Source organism: Poecilia reticulata, chromosome 20 (assembly GCF_904066995.2).
Source record: "Poecilia reticulata chromosome 20, P_reticulata-male-v2, whole genome shotgun sequence".
Classification (NCBI taxonomy): Eukaryota; Metazoa; Chordata; class Actinopteri; order Cyprinodontiformes; family Poeciliidae; genus Poecilia; species Poecilia reticulata.
In genome coordinates this window covers 13,727,252-13,733,251 of record NC_088849.1, presented here as the reverse complement: position 1 = coordinate 13,733,251, position 6,000 = coordinate 13,727,252, and positions in this window count along the sequence as shown.

Below are 6,000 nucleotides of genomic sequence, written 5' to 3'. Positions count from 1 at the left end.
CCTGGGTAGCCTGAACCCATTAACATCAGCGCAGTGGAAAGAGTCCTCTCCTCCTACTGTTTGATATATTTGACCTTGAAATTACATACAAGAGAAATGGCTAGTAAAATACCAGATAAGTTGACAAAATAAGTTACTAAAATATCCTTCCTATTTATGCTTGAAACCCTCCTGTTTAGAGCAGCTTTTGAACCTTAACAGCTGGAACACTGACGAATGTATTTGACATGTGTTGATGATTTTGATAATAGCACTTCTCAAAATGTAAGCCACTAGTTTCTCAATTGTTTTTGTGATGTAAGGCACTTTGAACTGACTTGTTGCTAAATTGTACTATACAAATAAACTTGATTGATTTAACTTGTTTTATCATATTTTGCGGCCACAAAGAAAAAAAAAAAGGATTACACGGAACTTGCATGACATTGTGAGTTTATCGAAGTGTCTATTAACCTACTGCCTAAAACCTAATATAATACCTACTGGACAGCTTCTGTGGAGTTTAGATGAGGACAGCACATTCAACATGCAAAAGTTAATCTGCATTTATGTATAGCTGCAAACAGATTGCTTGAGATTAGAGCTCCTTGAAGAAAATATGCACCCCGGGTTATCAAACACATTATGCTTAAGTTTAGATGAGGCGAAGGGAAACATCCTGCGACAGACTGGCGACCTGTCCAGGGTGTACCCTGCCTCTCGCCTGAAACATTAGCTGGAGATAGGCACCAGCAAACCCTCCCGACCCCATTAAGGGACAAGGGTGCGAGAAAATGGATGGATGGATGGATGGAAACATCACACCCCTACTGTCATTTGGCTACCGTTGGTAACAAGATGTTCCAAACTTTGGCAAGTGATAGGGTGCACAGCTGCTACAGCCAAAGACTTACTTCAGGAATTTTTTAGACTTGACGCCCTAAGGCTCAAACAGTGCCCCCGTTTGAACTTTTGATGGAGAAATAGAATTTTTTTATTTTCTATAAGATTTTTTTTTCCGTAATATACGTTCCATCATGCAGACTTTTTTTTTTTTTTTTTACCACTGTTTGTTTCAGTCCTGCCTTACTCTGTTTGTACCAGAAGCAGCAGTCTAGACAAGACTCGATCCAACCCAAGCTGTGGCCACTGTCCCTTAAACTAAACACCACAGGTCCCACAGATGTCCCTTTGCTCAAGCAGCGGACAGCTCTGAGGGCGAGACAGGTACCGCCTATAATATCCAAATATTATTTTTTTGACATATTTTTTTTTTGGAAACATTAAGCTCCTTATATCAAAGAAGAAGAAGAAGAAATTAAACACTTTCCAACCAAAAAAATGCTTTTGTCAAACAGGGTGAATACTGAGAAAAATAAAACTGAAAATGGGAAAGAAACAAATTAAGAATCTCCCACCAGTCTGAACAGTTAAATTTGTACTTGACCTTATTTGCCCTGTGCCGCTTTACATGATGAGGGGTTTTCTGGGACCTCACGGATAAGTTGTTGACGTGTGCTTGAGGTAATTTTGGTAGGCTGGCCACTCCTGGGAGGGTTCACGACTGCTCAATGCTCCATGGTTTTTCCATTTGTGGACAATGACTCTCATTGTGAGTGCGCAGTTCCTAAGTCTTAGAAATATCCTTTGTTAACCTTTCTGGACCAACAGCGGACAATAACTCTATTTTGAGGAAAATTAGGCTTATTTTTGATGTCAAGGATGTTCTATTTAAGGAACTTCTATGCTTCACAGGTTTTATCATAGCCGTGAGAGGTTAATACAATTTGACAAATATCAAACATCTTCAAATCAGGTCCAAGTGGTTGGAACTGCTTTCTCACTAACAAATACAATCACAATTTGGTAGAAAATGGGTTTTTGTATTTCCTCTGCTTTTCTTTAATATTTTTGATGAGGCAGACAATAATTATATTGTCTGATGAAAAGAAGAAAAAAAAACAAGAAATCTTTAGGTGGTAATACTTTTTTTTAACACCTCTGTATATATGTTGACAAATAAAAGAAATCCCAGTGGAGTCACAGCTGGAAAGAATGGGGCCATTTTTTTCAAATTAAATCAAACCAATTTATTGAAATGTAATGGCAACCCAAAAAGTGTATTTCCCAACAATTTTTTTTTTCTGTGATGCCTAAATGATTTATGTACAATAAAATAACAAAACATTAAGTACATAAGATAGACTAATAACAAAATAGCAAAAAAAAAAAAAAATTAAAATTTGATCAGTTATACATTTTTGAGGTGTTAGGGTTCATAAAGTTTATTATCCCTCAGTATCAAGTATTTTACAGCAGGGAGAAAAAGATGCATCATAATTTGATGGCTCGGCCTTTTGTGGTTGAAGTACTGCTTGAATGATGGCCGCAGAAAGAAACAAAAAAAGTTTGAGGAGAAAAAGATTCCACGTTGCAGAAAAGCCAAGGCAATATAACTCAATCTAATTAGTATACATTTAAAATCCTTGATGTCTGAAACTTTACACAAAAGGATTGTGGACAGGAAGTGTATTCCATAGCAGTCGGTGTTGCAACGAATCTCGAGAAGCTTCTGACTGAAGAGACTTTTTTTTTTTTAATAACTGTCTCATGAAGAGGAGGACTGTGTTTATGAGCTGCAACTTCAACAGATGATTTCAGAAGAGGCTAGCCTCTCCACAACAGACCCACGTAAGATATACAGCATCCCCACTCCTCTCTGTCTTTTTAAAACTACCTTATTTCTCAAAACCTAAGCTACGGGCTGGTCAACTTTCACCATTTCACTTAAAGATTAGTGCTTTTTTCCTTTTCATATTTTTTTAAAGGATTTTTAAAAAGACGTGGTTTGAAAGCAGGACCACTTTGTAGAGACATTTTGGATCTGCACATCTGCATGATCAGCTACCTGGCACAAGGCTGCAAATTTTAAAAATATTAGTGGGATAACTTTAATGCCTGATCGTAATATTGTCACTTGAAGATTTGTGAACTCTTTAAATGCATTTATATTTCTTAAAAATAATATACCTTTTAAAATGATTATGGTTTTACAAAAGTCTTAAAAACATAAGAAACAAATACAGAACTGAGACGTCTGACCTTCCAAGAACCTAAAAAATAAAAATTAAATAAAATATTGACAGGCATGAAAGCATGTTAATGTCTCTGTGACCTGAACCACAAGAAAAAGTGAGTCATGCAACAGGGCAGCGGCTAAGCAGGCAGATTGCTTTAACATAAAATGGACACAGAAGACGAAAGTAAATATTGAAAACCAAGTCCTAAATCCAAAATAAATGTTTGCAGAACGACTTGAAGAGGGCAGTTCTGCAAATTGATGGGGAATCCCATCAACGTCCCACCTTTGAGACCGTTCCGTGCAGCGCAGTGAAGACAAATTATAAAAAGCTGATGTTTAGGGTGAAGAATTTTTTATTTTTTAAAGATATTTAGAGAAGGATATTGCTTTACAACTGAGAACTTAAGTAGTGTGCAAAGGTTTTAAGCATCTTCTTTTTTTATGTCATGACTGACTCTACAGACAAATACAAAGGGAAGCACTCACAATGAATAACAGATATACCTTTCATCTGGCAGAAGACATTTTGTCTTACTGAAGGTACACAAAAATTACACAATAGGGATAAACAATATATTTACTTTGCTACTTACTGACATAATAAGTAGCAAAAAAATAACATTTATTTTTTGATTGACAAAATAAATGTAAAATCTATCTGTCCATCTAATTTCACAATTTTGCCTCTGTTTATATGGTAAATACTGAGACTAGGTCTCATTTTTATTTTTACAAAACTGCTGCGTTATCAGGTGCCAGTTGTCCAATCACTGTCCAGAAATCACAGTCATAACCTCACTCACTGTAAAAAAGCTGGATACATATATTTGTGTTTTTTTGGGTTTTTTTGTAGATATTATGTCAGCTTTTTATGCAATATGGGAAGTTCACAGGCGTGCTTGAGTTGAACATTGCTCATATGTGACGTTTAAACTATTGGCTTTGTATAGTTGAACCCAGTGGGACCAAAAGCACCTGGCGGTGCCAAAAGAAACGAACAAAGCACACAAACTCAGTACATGGAGTGACCATCTTGTGAATGTGCGCGGAAATACACGTATCCTTTTGCTGTGCAATTTTACTCTTAGTCGGCTGGAGGTGGTTCTGCAAACAATCCCCACGGGCCTATTTAATAATCTCTCCCCCACTGTGGTTTGTGTGAGTGTGTATGTGGTGCTTCCTTGAAATGGATGCATTTAACTGCATGTCTTTGTGCCAGGCTACGTCACTCCTCTAATGACTCTTTGTAATAACACAGTTACATCAACTAAATAAATCCCAGAGATTTAGGAAAAAAGCAACCGTCTTGAAACCACCCTGGTTCAGTAAAAGCCTGTTTCTGTTTATTAGACGCCATATCTCTTCTGCTGTTAATAAAAATCTATACCCGGCTGTTTCAAAACGTTACTACGATAACATAACAAGAAAGAAAATTATGGCTTGCCTGACTGGCAAGTTTTTTTTTTTGATCTTTCAAGGTGTCTGGTAGCTCCATTCATTCTCCAACGAGGGGGGAATGTAAGGAAAAGCAGCAAATAAGCGAATGTTGTTTTGGTGGGGTCTTAATAGTATGTTCTTTGAGGGCCTTTTACGTCACTGCCACCCACCGTTTTTCCTGTGTGTATGGTTGAGTTCCAGGAATGTGCTTCCTTTGCCTGTTCTTGATGACAAGGGTCACAAAACTGACACATGCCGAGAAGAGACCAGAGGATTCGTATACTGGAAGGGGGTTAGCAGCTTTCAGTGTTGGATTATCATCTATAAAGTTATTTATTAGTATTACATTATTGTTAAAGCACAAAGAGTTAATTTATTACATCTGCTATCTGTCAATAATGAAGCTTTTTATAGCATCCACTTTGGTAGTAAGAGGCTCATCCGATGGCAACAGCATATAAGCTTGTTTCTGACCAAACTATATGGCAGTATCAATAAATTTAGCTCTAGAACATTCTTTTAGACCTCGCTCCGCACAGGATTCAAAGAAATCTACAAAACTCTACTGAAATGTGGATTGCGTGTGTAGGGTCTATGAGAGGTCTTATAGTGTACAGTGGGCATTTCGTAACTCCTGGTGAAACGTGAGGGTTCCAGCTCTTCTGTGCATTGCATACTATAGTTTAAGCATGTTAGTGATGAGCTTGCTCCACTGTAACTTATAAGTTCACTGTCCATTCTGGAACACCATTCCTGTGGTACTCCAAGTAAGTTATTGTCATGGTCTTGGGAAACCCTTGGCTGCTATGGTAATTGTACCCTTCCTCCTCTCTGCTAACAACAACGAAAGGTGGTAGATAGCGTGTCCTCGCTTCACCCTCAGAGCACGACAGGAACTGCCAGTGAATGCTTTCCACAAGTCAAAAACATTCTCACAGCAAAGACCTTTGCACACAGGAAGCAATAGGCCTTGTGCCTGCTGTTGGGATAGGGGTTGGAACCACAGGGAGAATCATGCCCATTCTTACTTGCTTTAGGATGCAGTTAATTTAGGTAGTCTCTCAAAAGTTGTAAGAGGAGGTCGACTCAGCTGTGGTTAGGAGGACAATAAGAGACCAAGGAGAGAGTTTGTTTTGTAGACACAGAAAACGCGTAAAGTAAAGCAATCAGTCATCTTTAAGCTTAAAAGTCTGAATGTGACAGACTCATACTAATCAGTGGATAGCCTCTGACGTTTACATTTGTGCACGATTACTTCTGATCCATGCTATCACCATGCGCAATGAAAGGCTCGCTGAAGTACATAAAACTCATTCGGCTGGTGATCTAATACAAATACTTCTGGTGTTCATGTTTCATCAGTATTTAGTTTCAGCCTTCAGTCTAAATCTGAACGAGGGGCCCCAGAAACTTTCCATATATGTATAGGGAGATTGTATGGATCGTGACTTGGCCTTAGTACCACATAAAGCGAGGAAGGAGACCTCAGATCAGAGATAAGA